This window comes from Amblyraja radiata, chromosome 5 (assembly GCF_010909765.2).
Source record: "Amblyraja radiata isolate CabotCenter1 chromosome 5, sAmbRad1.1.pri, whole genome shotgun sequence".
NCBI classification, from domain to species: Eukaryota; Metazoa; Chordata; class Chondrichthyes; order Rajiformes; family Rajidae; genus Amblyraja; species Amblyraja radiata.
In genome coordinates this window covers 75007339-75022872 of record NC_045960.1, presented here as the reverse complement: position 1 = coordinate 75022872, position 15534 = coordinate 75007339, and the positions used below count along the sequence as shown (strand labels likewise).

The window sequence follows — 15534 nt, the reverse complement described above, 5'->3', positions numbered from 1 at the left end:
CCACTTTTATGGGTTCGTTCATTAACAGTTGTGCCTCTTTAAAGGGGCTGGGGAGCTTTTTTTGTGATTGACGATCCCAGTGCAAACCGGCCGCTGATTTCTCGAGTGCATTAGAGAAAACCACACGTTACGATTCTGTGCGGTTTCTGAACTTGGACATTGTACACCTAGCTTATTCTGTAGTAATTGTGGCGAGCTGGACGATAAGGAGGCACTTGCAGCGCATCCGGTGTGCGGACGAGCGTGGGATCCCATCATAGTGACAGGCTGGGACCTGAAGGGGGACGGTCGGACTCGGTGGGAGGGAGGTTTCTGCAGGAGTGGCCCCGGCTAATTCATTGGGACGCCGTCACGTCAGGTCCGGATTACACTGCCAAGCTTGAAGCGGTAAGAAATGTTGCATTTATTAAAGAATGTGCTGCTGCCGGGGCTGACGAGCACAATAAAACGCCACACATTAAACAAAGACAAAGGGCTATTGTTCACCCAGCTTGTAAGGTCGGTAACAAATGGGCCTGGACGAAAGTGACCGTGGAAGTAACGGTGCCGGCAGCAAACGACACAGAGAGACGTCCCAGCTTGGAATCAACAGTTTGTGGTGTTAGACTGACAAGAGGTGTTCACGGAAACGAATCACTTCCCGGTGGAATGTGTCAATGCCCTGATTTAATTAAGAAGCATGAAAACGGGTTTAATCGGTGGAGTCCACAACACAATAAATACACTGGGTTGCAGAATGAGGAGTTTGAGGAACGGATGCTGGAGAGTAAAACAATGATTTGCTGCCGGCGAGATTTCTGGAAAGTGCATGCGATACTTACATGTAACTCAGCGGATCGGGCAGCATCTCTGGAGAACATGGATAGGCGATGTTTCGGGTCGGGTTCCTTCCTCAGACCTGATCCAAAACATCGTCTAAAGGTTTTACAGAGATGCTGTCACACCCACTGAGTTATTCCAGCACAGTGTCCCTTTCTGCAAACCAGCATCTGCAGTTCCTTGTGTCGATCATATTAATGTTCTTGTTTTACGCATTATCAGTTTAGTTTTAGTCTGAAAAAGGCCCCAACCCGAAAGGTCTTCTGCCCATTCCCTCTCTACATACTGTCTGCTCCGCTGAGGTCCTCCAGCACTTTTTTTAGCTCACGGTTCCCACATATGCAGTTCCTCGTGTCACTTAGTTTCAGAAGCTTCGTATTAACTTGATGAAATTGGGTGATTGCGAAACTGATGAACGAGGAAGAGATAATTAAAAGTTTAGATTTTTATCAAAACGAGTTGGCTGAAACGTGTCTGGCAAAATTCGATTATAATGAGGAAGATATACGAAAAATGTGCGTGGTTGGCAAGTACTCGGTGAAAATTGTTAAAATAAGGGAACTGAAAATGTTGTAGATCTTCGCGTCTCGACTGAAAACGTCGTAGAATATCCCCTTTTGCCTCCAGATATGCTGCTTGATCTACGGAGTTCCTCCAGCAGTTTCTGTTTCCGCTCCATATTCGATCATCCGAGTCTCTCGCGGTTGATTCTTAACAGGCTGCAATCACCAAAACGGATTTATCTGGACAAATTGACGGACTATGACCGGAGAAAGGCATGAGTAGTAGTTCTGATGAAAGGTGATAAACTCGAAGTGGCAAACCTTTCTCTCAAACACAATTACTGGCTGACATGCTGAGTGTTTTCAACATTTTCCAGTTTACATTTCAGCAGCCTACACTTCAGATCAAAATATGCTATGTTACACATTGAATTCATTGTTTTTTATCTTGGAGAAAGACTAGTCTAGAGAACTTGAAAATGAATGGGGATGTCTTGCGAAAGTTACAATAGAGGAGCTACTGTACATCTTATAATGGATGAAGGTAGATACTTCTCCATGGTCAGGTCAGGTATATCCAAGAACTTGGTGGGATACTAGAGAAGAAATTATTGGAGTCCTAGCTGAGATATTTGCATCGTTGTTAGCCATGGGTGAGGACTAGAAGTCTAATGGTTGGCTGATTCAAGAAAGACTGCAAAGAAAATCCTGGCATCCTGAAGGTGGCACAGTGGCACAGCGGTAGAGTTGCTGCCTTACAGCACCGGAACTCTGGTTCGATTCTGACTACGGGTGCTATCTGTACGGAATTTGTACGTTCTCCCTGTGATCTTGTACATTTTCTCTGGATGCTCCGGTTTCCTCCCGAATACCAAAGGTTTGTAGGATAATTGTCACCTGTAAATTGTCGCTAGTGGGTAAGATAGAGCTAGTGTACAGGTTGATCGCTGGTCGGCATGGACATGGTGGGTCAAAGAGCCTGTTTCTGTGCTGTACCTCTAAAGCCTAAAGTAAAATCTACCTATATGCTGGTAAGCTTAACATCTGAGTTCGGTAAATTACTGGAGGTGGTTCATAGGGATAAGAGATATACATGCATTTGGAAAGATGGGTTTATTGGGGATAGTTTGCATGGTGTGTGTGGGAAAATATTGCCTTGTGAATTGTGAGTTTTTGAAGAAGTAACCCAAGACGATCAGTGAGGACAGGGCATCAGACCTAGTCCATGTGGACTTGAACGAGGCCAACCGCACAACGATCTGTGCGGTTGGGTGCTTAGGAAGGTTAGATGGGATGGCATGGGATCCAGATAGAACTTGTTAATTGGATGCATTGTAGAAAGCAGAGGGTGATAGTGGAAGATTGCCCACTATTAGTGACTGACTAGTGGTGTGACTTGGATCTGTGCTGGTGGGCTCATTGTCATCTCTATATCAATGATTTGGATGAAAATGTACAAGGTATGGTTAGTAGGTTTCCAGAGGACACTAAAATGGGTGAAATTGTAGATAATGGAGAAGGTTATCAAGAATTATAGTGCGATCTTGGACAGTAGGGTAAGTGGGCTGAGGAATGCAAATGAAGTTTAACACAGGTAAGTGCAAAGTGTTGCAAACTTTTTATTCTGGAAAGTTTCAACAAATTGAAGAGTAGAAACTTGACTCCACTGTTTAAGAAATTAAAGGACTTGTTAACCTCGCATCGGAAGATGCAAAAAGATAGAATCTACAATAAAGGATATGATATTAAGATGCTTAGAAAATTATTGAACAAGGGTACCCTGAATTTGTGAAAGAAAAATCTCATTTAGTTATCTGTTGGAGCCTTTGAGAATGTGCCTGATACTTAAAATGAGGGGGGAGGGGGGGGGGTTTGGAAAGCTTTTCTGTGGCTCGTCACATGGTATTAGGAAACAAGGTGAGAATATGTGGAATTGCAAGTAATATACTGGTGTAGATTGAGGGCTGGTTAACAGATATAAAATAAAGAGTGAGAATCAATAGTTCCTTCTGGGGTAGGCAGGCTGCAATGTATGGGCTCAGTAGAGATCAGTGCTTCGATTAGAGCTATTTTCAATCTTGATTAACAATTTGGCTTTGGAGACTAATGTTTCTAATTTTGCTGATGACACAATGGTAACTCTGATAGATCAGCCATGTTTGAATGTCAGAGTAGACTTGATGGGCCAAATGGCCTAATTCTACTTCTATCACTTATGATCGTATGAATATGAGCACCAATGAGAATGCACAGAAGAAGGTCTCCGACCTGAAACAGTAATTGTCCATTTCCTTCCATAGATGCTTCTTGGCCAACTGAGTTCTTCTAGAAGTCACCTTTTTTTGTTGCAGATTCCAACATCTGTAGTCTCCTGTATCTCCATAGATTGGTAAATGTTGATATTCAAAAGGATCTGGGTGTCCATGCACATAAGTCAATGAAATGTAATGTGGATACCGCAAGCAATTATGAAGGCAAACAATACACTGGACTCTATTGCAAAGTGATCTAAGTGTAAGCATAAAGATGTGTTACTACAATTGTGTAGAGTCAATATACAATCCTAGGTGGAGCATTGTGCACAATTTATCTTTAGTTCTGAAACCAGATGTTTTTACCAAAGTGCGTAGTAAAGATTGTCCAGTCTGGTCCCTGGGATAGCAGGTCAGCCATGTGCTAAAAATTAAGTAGATTAGACCTACTAACCAAAGCTTAGATCTCGTAGAAATATTGTCTGCCGAGGCCATCTTGGACACCACCAGCATATCTACCACTGCCCCACCCTGTAAGGATCCTGACCCGAAACATTGCCTATCATTCCCAATACAGATGCTGCCCGACTGAATTACTCCAGCACCTTGTGTTTTGCTCAAGATTCTAGCAACTGCAATTCCTTGTATCCCCAAGACTTAGAAATTTATTGTCCGTCCTTCATTGTCATTTTGTCTAAATCCTGGAATTGCCTTCCCAAGCGCACTGTGGGATTGCTGGAGTTCAAGTAGATGTTTCAATGCTCCCTTCTCAATGGCAACACATACTGGTCTTGTCAGTGGATAAGATATTACGGTAGTGGCAAGTAGACAGAAATAAAGGTAGGTTTTCACTCAAGCTGTTGCTAGTGTGGATCTTCTTTACAAAAGTGCACTGCACATACACACATATTCACGAGACTGCTAAGATAATGAATATATCACATGACATAAATCGCACCATTTGATACTCGGTTCTTAAGGGTATAGTTACCATAATATACATTACACTGATGTACAGACTGAAAAATAAAAAAAATTCAGATTGGTGTTCAATGGAATTGTTGGGTAGCCATCAGTACATCTTGATGCATTGAATGACAATCAAAAAAATTCACCTTTCATATTTTAAATGGAGCAATTGATGAAACTAGTGAAAGCCAATAAAATAATTCCAATAGAAATGTTGGTACAATTGATCAATTGGAATGAGTTATTGTTTCATGGGGATGGTAATGTAGTGCCATAACTAGTGTATCTAATTTTAAAACGTTTTATCTTACAGATTTTTTATAATTCAGCATAACATGGGACATGGTGGGAGTCATAGTCTGGGGATTCCTTCTGGGAAAGGGCCACATCTTGTTGGATGTATAGATATCATGACTGATCACACAATTCAGGTAAGGAGTAATCTCAGTTGCGAAAGACAAAAGAGACATGACAGTCTCAAAACATAGAAACCTAAAATATATTTCTGTTAGATCCAGGAAAAGTATATGTATAATTATGTCTATTGTGCCTTTTTGATGGGCGCAATTCAGGGAGTACTCCAGCCACTGGGTGGGTGAGATGGCGTTGCCAGTGGCACACAGCAGGGAGGCTCCTCAGAAGTTACTGCAATCAGATTGTGGAAACCAGGAACTGCAGATGCTGGCTCACATAAAATGATTGGGTCAGGAAACCTCAACTATCCATGTTCTCCAGAGCTGCTGGTTGCCCGCTGAGTTAGTTCCAGCACTTTGTGGTCATTTATTGCAATCAAATTGTCTTCATTCTTGGAAGTGATTGAATTTCTCGTGTTTCTGACGTTATTTGACACATCATAAGTGAGCCTTAATAACGAGTGTTGAGTGGCATTGCAGCTGAACGCTATGTCCAGATATCGGAATTCTTTCTTTTAAAACCACACTTAAAACCGTAATGAAATAGTATTTACTTCCCAATCAGTCATTTTTCTGGTATGGTTGGTATATCAAAATTCTTGTTTCCTTCAGATGAAATGTTGAGAAAATAAACTTAATAAACATTTAACAATTAGTGATGTGTACACATTGATTTTAATCAATCCAGATTTAATGTCATCAAATAAGCATTGACTTAGTCCCTAAAATGTTCTCTTTCCCTTGTGCCTCTTCTAAAGAAAAGAATGATACCAGTTTTAATGTATCAATTGACATCCTGGCTGAAATTTGTCATCCTGCCAGTAATGCCCCTGTCCCACTTAGGAATCCTGAACGGAAACCTCTGGAGACTTTGCGCCCCACCCAAGGTTTCTGTGCAGTTCCCGGAGGTTTTTGTCAGTCTCCCTACCTGCTTCCACTACCTGCAACCTCCGGCAACCACCTGCAACCTCCGGGAACCGCACGGAAACCTTGGGTGGGGCGCAAAGTCTCCAGAGGTTTCTGTTCAGGTTTCATGTAGTTCAGACAATCGTCAACATTTGCCTCAGATTTTGTGATGCTAAACATTTAATTAAACTTAAGATCCACATCAAAGAAAAAGTACTGTTAAACCTACAGTTGCTCAAAAAATGTGTACTTTATAATCCATGACATGGATGACATCTGCAAAAATGGCATCATTCTATGTCTGCAGGAATCATGGAATAGTTGTGGCAAATATGGAGGACATCAGTCCCATTACCATTGCCATACACTGGAACTTTGGTGGAACAATTCCATAATTTCTCGTCTTTCTCTTTGCTTCTGAAGTCAAATGGAATATTTTCCTTCCAGTGCCTTATGATTCCTTGTTGTAACCCCTGATTAACCCCTCTCACATTCTTGTAGGCCATAAATTCCAGATAATAACTAATCTCTGTGTAATAAACAAACAAAATCATTTGCTTATGCCCCAATGCCCCTCCCCACCCCGCTGTGAATAAATTTAAAACTTTTCTCTCTAGTCCTTGATGTCCCCAGAGCTGTCCAATAATAGTTCCAGTGAATATTTATTTTTATTTTTCCCTCTCTAATCCCATCATGATATTATGAAATTCTATTGATCTCTGGCAAACGTCTTTGCTCTAATTCTCTAGATAAAACAATTTCCCTGGAACCATCTCTCAGATTTTTGTGTGTCTCCCCTTGAGAGTGGTGACATGAATTTGATGCAATACTTCATTTGTGACTTGCTATGATGCCTTGACTCTTGTACAGTTGTAGTTTTAACCCCTGCTTTTGCACTCATAGAATCACACTGCATGGAAACAGGTTATTTTGTCCATTTCATCAATTGCCAACCATCGTGCATCCATTTATTCTAATTCAATTTTTCCTCTGCCATCCCATCGGCCTTCCCTCTGATTCTTCTGTCATCTAACTATACAAGGGTCAATTTTAGGCAACCAATTAGTGTATCAATCTGCAAGTCTTCTGCATTTAAGAGGAAACCGCAGGAGTAGGCAGCACCTAGAGTCAGGATCAGTCAGGCTTATGAAAATCTATGAAGCAGCTGTCTTGACTTCTGTACTACTCTCATTTCAATGTTTTCATCTTCTGAAATCAAAAGTAATTAGATGTGTGGGTTTTTCCAGATTAATGGAATGAAAAGCAATCCATTTGTCAAGGGTCAAGAGTATTTAGTGGTCGTATGTATTGACAACGGAACAATGGATGTTATGTTCTACATTTATGGCCTTCATACAATGTCCTTCAGCTGAAATCTTTATTTTCTGTTGTGTTTATCTTCTGACTTCAAAGCTGCTGTATATTGGTGCTCCACATTCCTCCTTTTCCCAACAGGGAAGTTTCTTGCGCCTGTACTACCCATGTGTTCATCGTGAAAAGCATCAACAGCCACTGTGGATTCCCAGACACGAATATTACAATGGACTTGCTGATTTTCTTAAATACAGCAGAACAATTACGGATTATATTTTAAAGCATTTGTATGGTAAGAAATATTCTCCGCAACATGTTTCTTGAAGACTAGTACTTGCATGTAAATCTTTGCAGTTTTTAGTTTTAGAGATATAGCGCAGAAACAGGCTCTTCAACCCATCGAGTCCAGACTGACCAGATATCCCCACATATTAACACTATCCTACTCACACATCCAGGGACAATTTTTACACATACCAAACCAATTAACCTACAAACCTGTACGTATTTGGAGTGTGGGAGGAAACCGAAGTTTTCAGAGAAAACCCACACGGTCACGGGAAGACCGTGCAAACTCCGTACAGACAGCACCTGTAGTTGGGATCGAACCCAGGTCTCAGGTGCTGTAAAAGCACTGTAAGGCAGCAACTCTACCGCTGCTGTAACCCAGGAGGGGGGCGAAAGCCAGATTGGAGGGGTTCAAGTAGGTTATACGCAAGGAGGTGGGAATGAAGTTGCGACGCAACGATACGCTCCAGGGTTTTTGAAAGAAAGGGGAGGTTTGAGATTGGGCGGTAGTTAATGAGAGAGGAGGGATCAAGACCAGGTTTCTTTAAGATTGGTGTGACAGCAGCAGTTTTGATAGCGGAGGGGACAATTCCTTGGGACAATGAGGAGTTGAAGAGATTAGTGAGGTAGGGGCAGAGAACGGGGAGGCAGGACTTCAGCAGGGGAGTGGTGAGAGGGTCGAGGGAGCAGGTAGTGGGTTTGGAAGAGCTGATGAGTTTGGAGATTTCAATAGGGGTGACCGGGTCTGTGTTAAAGTCTATCGTGTTCTGTGCTCTTTATTATTCGTATGGCTGTATGGTGAAATACATTTCACTGTACCATTTGGTACATGTGACAGATAAATGTATCTTGAATCTTGAAGCTGTTCACTCTACAAGTGTCTTATTCAGAAATTAGTAACTGATGACAAACCAGATTATTTTATTCGTTGTACCTTTCAGTTGAGTTTAGAAATTACAATAACAATGCAGTGGCTAACTCTACAACTTCCAATGCCGTCTATGACTAAATTGTCAGATTGTCCCAAGGCCATCTTTGTGGTTCTTCTGCTCAGTAGTCCAGTGGTGCGCACCTTCTGGTAACTTCTGGTAACTGACTAACCTGCCTTTTCCTAAATGCAAGGTTTTCATAGCTGAGGTATTTGTAAATTAAGAATTTAGCTTTGTGTATTTGCAGCCACCTTGATGGTCATTCTAATGATGTACATCCTGTGTGGCGATTGGCTTGGTCATTCCATTTGTTCCTGGCTGTAGTGTCTTAATAGGTGACAGCACATTTGTTTAAAGCCAGACTCTGCTGACCATTATCCACAGTTTCCATAGCTTTTCTTTGTTCTCCATTCCCATTTGTGTAATCTTAACTGCAGGCTGCAAGTCATGCTTTGGAGTCCAAGGTCTCTGCCCCTCCCCCAATTCTGAACACATACGGAATCGGGTCGGATCTTTCTCATGTCAGCCTTGCATTTGTATTTTGCACAGTTCAAAAGATACCTGATCTAAAACTAAGTTACACCTCGCATAATAAATGCATTGTACACATAAAGGTATGGTACATGTTTTTCCTTCACATCAATTTTGCTATCACTGTCCCTTCCTCTATCCCAGTTTGATTGTGCCATCATTATTTGGTTTTCATAAAGCCGTGAAACGGCCGATTTTAGTGAGCATGTGCATTGTCATTAAGAAAACACAATTCTGTCCAACTGTTCCCACTCTTAGATTTTTTTTAATGAGAGAAATTCTTAGAAACATAGAAAATAGGTGCAGGAAGAGGCCATTCGGCCCTTCGAGCCAGCACCACCATTCATTGTGATCATGGCTGATCATCCCCTATCAATAACCCGTGCCTGCCTTCTCCCCATATCCCTTGACTCCACTAGCCCCTATGTTTATCTTCACATGGATATTGTCAAAAACATCCAGAGCTGAATGCAGACTTGTTTGCTACTTGCCTATGGACCCAAACCAAATAGTTTCAAAAATGAAATGTATAGTGAAGCTAAATGAAAATGTGTTTCTTTCTCCAGCAATTCCTTTAACTTGCAGCCTCCTTTAATATTTTATTTTAACGCCCTTTTGTTGCCGACTGCTTGATGGTACTGCAGCGTGATCACATTTTGGGTCTCAGCCACAAAACAATCTTGTAATACTACCATCTACCACCTTAGTCTGAAGAAGGGTCTGGTCTGAAGAAGGGTCCCAACCTGATACATCGCCAATTTCCTTCGCTCCACAGATGCTGCCTCGCCCGCTGAGTTTCTCCAGCATTTTTGTCTACCTTCAATGATGTTTTGAGTTAGTTTCATTCTTGCCACAAATTTTACAGACATGTAGATAGAGTAATAGTTGGTTGAAGGGTCAGGAGATGAGTTCACAGCATAAAATTGATTGGCAATGGAGCCAAAAACAGCGAGGAATTTTAACTGTAAATGGACACTTCTACACAGCCCAGGAAAATAGTGGAGCATTTATGAGTTTCCACAAGGAATTAGACAATAGACAACAGACAATTGGTGCAGGAATAGGCCATTCGGCCCTTCGAGCCAGCACCGCCATTCAATGTGATCATGGGTGATCATCCCTAATCAGTACCCCATTCCTGCCTTCTCCCCATATCCCCTGACTCCGCTATCTTTAAGAGCCCTCTCTTGAAAGGATCCAGAACCGGCCTTCATCGCCCTCTGAGGCAGAGAATTCCACAGACTCACAACTCTCTGTGAGAAAAGTGTTTCATCGTCTCTGTTCTAAATGGCTTACCCCTTATTCTTAAACTGTGTCCCCTGGTTCTGGACTCCCCCAACATCGGGAACATGTTTCCTGCCTCTAGCGTGCCCAAACCCTTAATAATCTTATATGTTTCAATAAAATTCCATCTCATCCTTCTAAACTCCAGAGTATACAAGCCCAGCCGCTCCATTCTCTCAGCATATGACAGTCCCGCCATCCCGGGAATTAACCTTGTAAACCAATGCTGCACTTCCTCAACAGCAAGAATGGCCTTCCTCAAATTAGGGGACCAAAACTGCACACAATACTCCAGGTGTGGTCTCACTAGGGCCCTATACAACTGCAGAAGCACCTCTTTGTTCCTATACTCAACTCCTGTTGTGAGAAAGGCTAACATGCCATTTGCTTTCTTCACTGCCTTCTGTACCTGCATGCTTACTTTCATTGACTGATGAACAAGGATCCCCAGATCCTGCTATACTTCCCCTTTTCCAACTTGACACCATTTAGATAGTAATCTGCCTTCCTGTTAAACTGCCATGCAATTATTTAAAGAAAAACAAAACATGCGGGCTATAAGATAATGAGAGGCAATCATCTCAATAGATCAAATGACTAATTCCCACATATTTACTGTTCTCAAATGATTGTTAGCTGTTGGCTCTTGTACTCATAACCTGTAATTGTTTTGCTGAAAACTTGCTATACTAGTTGCTGAACACCTGCCCAGACCTACATTTCAATCTGCTTTACATCTGTTATGATAAATCAGCTAATTTCAAACCATTGTTATTTAACACTGATGTATTTGAAAAGTTGACCAAATCACGTTGCTATAGTGGAGTATTTACTATTTACCAAGTTACTTTTTTTTTTAGTTTTCTAACTATTACTGTAGATGGGTTATGTGGAAAATAAGACTTCAAATTTATAAATATTGAGATAAAACAAAAGGTTTTAAATCCAAAGTTATTGCAAGTGATGGAAGATAAAAATTTGTTTTAATTTACATTCAAACAAAGGAGAGTTGACATAACATTCCAGCACTGGCTTTATCTTTGCAATAGAATTGAAATGTGTGTTTTCTTACAGGGTCATACAGTGTTCCTGTTGAATGGGATGCCCCATTTAAATCAGATGGAAAATATCCCCTGGTAATCTTCTCCCATGGCCTTGGAGCTTTCAGGTAAAATGATTTACATTTTAAGATCATTAATAATTATTGTGTGGTTTTTTTTGGAGAGTTTTCTCCATTCAACACCAGAATAGACATTAATACTGAAAGAGCAATTGCATTCTGTGATTCGCATAATGATATTTAGTTATTCCCCTGACACTCATTCAATAGAATTGAATCCTTTATTGAATTGAATCCTTTATTTGTCATTCAGACCTTTCGGTCTGAACGAAATGTCGTTGCCTGCAGCCATACATGTAATAATAAACAACAAAGTCCCGCGGTTCAAGCTCCGCGGCCCGGGGGTGGTCGAAGCTGCCGCCCTCCAGTCCAGCGGACGCAGCTGTTGCCACGGGAGCACCGGAAAACAGGCATCAACCTGTGACCCGCGAGCTCCCGACGATGTCATCCACTGGCCCGCGGCCGAGCCCTGGATTCAGGTCACCGCCGCCTCAGCCACCGGAGCACCGTCTCCGCCCCGCACCGGGCCGCCCACACGGGAGCGCTCAGCCCCGCACCGGGCCGCCCCCACGGGAGCGCCTTCCAGCCGGGAGCCGAGCCGCCCACACGGGAGCGCCTTCCAGCCGTGCCGCCCACACGGGAGCGCCTTCCAGCCGGGAGCCGGGCCGCCCATACGGGAGCGTCTTCCAGCCGGGAGCCGGGCCGCCCACACGGGAGCGCCTTCCAGCCGGGAGCCGTGCCACCTACACGGGAGTGCCTCAGCCCCGCACCGGGCCCTCCACACGGGAGCGTCTCAGCCCCACACCGGACCGCCCACACGGAGTGTCTCATCAGCCCGCACCGGGCTGCCCACACGGGAGCATCTCAGCCCCACACCGGGCCGCCCATACGGGAGCGTCTTCCAGCCCCGCACCGGGCCGCCACACGGGAGCGCCTTCCAGCCGGGAGCCGGGCCGCCCACACGGGAGTGTCTCAGCTCCGCACCGGGCCGCCCACACGGGAGCGTCTCAGCCCCACACCGGGCCGCCCACACAGGAGCGCCTTCCAGCCCCGCACCGGGCCGCCCACACGGGAGCGCCTTCCAACCCCGCACCGGGCCGCCCACACGTGAGGCGCCTTCCAGCCGGGAGCCAGGCCGCCCACACGGGAGCGCCTTCCAGCCCCGCACCGGGCCGCCCACACGGGAGCACCTTCCAGCCCCGCACCGGGTCGCCCACGCGGGAGCGCCTTCCAGCCAGAGCCGGGCCGCCCTCACAGGAGTGTCCTCAGCCCCGCGCCGTCCACCCTCACTGGAGCGCCGAGTCGGGCCGCTGCCCGAACACCGCCGCAGCTCGAAGATGCCAGCCTCGCGTTGGTAAGTCCTGCCTGGCTCTACTCCGGATCCTCGAGGTCGGTCGCATGTTGGAGGCCGCCACGCTCCGCCATTAGGCTTCGCGATCCATTGCAGATAATTTATGATTTTCTTTAAATGCTCATTGTCATTTTTAGTCTTGAGCCTGATCTCATGGTAATTTTATTTCCCACTATATTTGCATGCATTCAAATACACTTGTAGTAAAAACCTTTCCACTAAAATAAGGCCCGAAAATTTACCTGCGTCTTGGAGGGCGAAGGTTAGCTTGTTAGCCTAGAAAGATAGACTTGGGCCAAATCGCTTTTAAAACATGGTGGGGACGCAATGAGGCCTAACACAGGGGTCGGCGGCCCGTAACATTTTTCCTGCATCTAGCTTGTCCAGTCCTCTTATAATTTTATATGTTTCTATTAGATCCCCCTCATCCTTTCTAAATTTTCGGCGACCTATGACGGGTGCCGGCAGTCGCCGAAAAAGTCGCGTAAGTGGACAGGCCCTTTAGCTTAACGATGTCTCCTCCCAAATTCTTCATTAGATGATATCACTGTTCTTTATTGTACATATACTATTGGTATTGGTTCTTCTTGCGAATGAAACATAAGGCAAAGGAATAGTTAGATCTCAAGCCGGGTGTTGAGCAGCCAGGTTGTTATCTCTGTTGGCGTCAATGTCCCCCAGGCCCTGAGCTCCATTTGGTGGTGGTAGAGCGGGCACCCAGAGATGACATGGTTGGCTGTCTGTTGTTCTGCTCCACATTCACAGGCTGGGCTCTGGCTGGGTATTGGTTTATTATTGTGTACAGTGACACAGTGGAAAAACTTTGTTTGTATGCCATCCCGTCAACTCATATCATGCACAATACAATCAAACCATGCACAATTATGTCAGTGGTGCAAAGAGAAACATTAAACAGCGCTGAATATATTGTTGCAGCCGCAAAGAAAATACAGCTTTAAAAAAATAGCAATGGCTGTAATAAGGTAGGTTGGGGGATCAGATCTATGTCTTTAGTTTATGGGAGGTCTGGTCTAATAAAAACTGGGAAGAGGTTGTATATTCTTTTGTATATTCTACACAATGGGAGGGATGTGAGCAGTCCTTAATTATATCTTAAACATTTTAATCTTGTTTTTATTTAACGGACTGTTCCAGCTGCTGTGGTCAGGCAAACGCCTCCGTTGCCATGCTGTGAGAACGGAGAGGTTGAGAAGGAGTTTCTTCCCAGAGGCCATTAGGACTGTAAACTCCTATCTCACCAGGGATTAACTTTACTGTACCACTCTACTGCTTTAAAAAAAAAAATTGCTGTTTTTTTCCCCTTTTTCCTTCCGCCCACAATATTTAATATGAAAAAGAATATGTGATTCTGTTACATTCTGTTTGTAGTTTGTTTGGTTGTTTGTTTGTTTGTCTTTTGCACAAAGTCCGCGAGCATTGCCACTTTTAATTTCACTGCACATCTTGTATGTGTATGTGACAAATAAACTTGACTTGACTTGACTTGATTTGATTTAGTTGAATTCATGTACCATTTAGATGTGCCATGCACAATGCCAAGAATGGTGCAGTGGCATGATGAGGCATTATTAAAGCTGCATTCTGTCATTAGGAATTGATAGGGTCATCCAGATATCCTGAAGGTTATTAAAACTAAATGTTATCCTTGTTAACACTGTTACATTGCCCCTTTTATCTTGTACCCGGTGCAACAGAGAACACCCCTCCTGTTGAAAGGCTGGTTGCCATGGAAGATATGTAAACATTATCTTGCTGATTTAATCTGTTTCGTGGAACTTGTTGCAATAGTGGTGTGTTATAATTCTGCCCATATTAAAACACAGTTTTTAAATTAAAAATTGTGGTCTATTTGTATAACTGCTCTGCATATCCTTACATAAGTTGCTGAACCAGGTCATGTTATTTATTGTGGGTGATACGGTGGTTTTCCTTGCATTTTAAAAATATCTCTTAATAGGTTTATCAGCAGAACCACACACACTCTTTTCTTGCCAAAGGGTGGAGCAGTAATTGCAGCTCCCAATGTCCAATGAATTTCACGATGCACACAGAAAATGGCGATCATGAGAGAATGCTAGCACAAACTGTTTGTTTAAAGTTTACTTATCTCAGTAAATCAAATTACTTGACTTTTCACAAATGATCAATGTTGAAAAATAGGACCAGAGGGGATGCTGTTTGGCCCTTCGAATTAACTCCATCATTCAACACAACCATTGTGGGGTAAGGGGGAGAGAAGTGGAAGAGTGGGGAGGGAGGGGTAGGGGGAATGGTGGAAGAGGGACAGGGGGTGGGGTAGAGAGGTAAGGGGGGGGGGGGGGGGGGAGAGGGATGGGGGGGGAGGAGGGGGAGGAGAGGGAGAGGGGTGAGGAGAGGGAGATGCGAGAGGGTGAGGAGAGAGGGGTGGGAGAGGGGAGGAGAGGGGGAGGGAGAGAGGTGTGGGGGAGGGGGGAGGGAGGGGGGAGGGAGATGGAGGTAGGGGAGAGGAGAGAGAGGGGGAAGAGGGTGGAGGGAAGGTGAAGAGTAGGGAGGGGGAAGGGGTGGGGAAGAGAGGGAAGGGGTGTGGGGGGGAGAGAGGGATGGGGTGGGAGGAAGAGGGGGAGGAGAGGGAGAGAGGGAGATGGTGAGGGGGAGGAGAGGGTGGGAGAGGGGGAGGGGGAGAGGTGTGGGGGAGGGGGAGGGAGGGGAGGAGGGAGATGGGGTAGGGAGAGAGGGGGGGGGGGGGGGGAGGGAAGGGGTGGAGGAGGGCAGGGGTGTGGGGGGAAAGAGGGAAGGCGGTGGGGGGAGAGGGAGGGGGTGGGAGTTAGAGGGAAGGGGGGGTGGAGGAGAGACAT

At 44.5% G+C, this 15534-nt stretch overlaps 1 protein-coding gene across 2 annotated transcripts in view; it reads left to right on the top strand.

Annotated features, from left to right (window-relative positions):
* Window positions 1–320: 320 nt before the first annotated feature.
* The window catches only part of pla2g7 (phospholipase A2 group VII), a 102235-nt gene continuing 87021 nt past the window's right edge, over window positions 321–15534 (top strand). The window contains exon 1 of one of the 2 annotated variants that reach the window (XM_033021556.1): window positions 321–387. The gene's annotated coding sequence lies outside the window, so the exon portion shown is untranslated. Of the gene's footprint in view, window positions 388–478; window positions 499–15534 lie in introns of those variants that run through there. The other variant, XM_033021557.1, reaches the window with a different exon arrangement.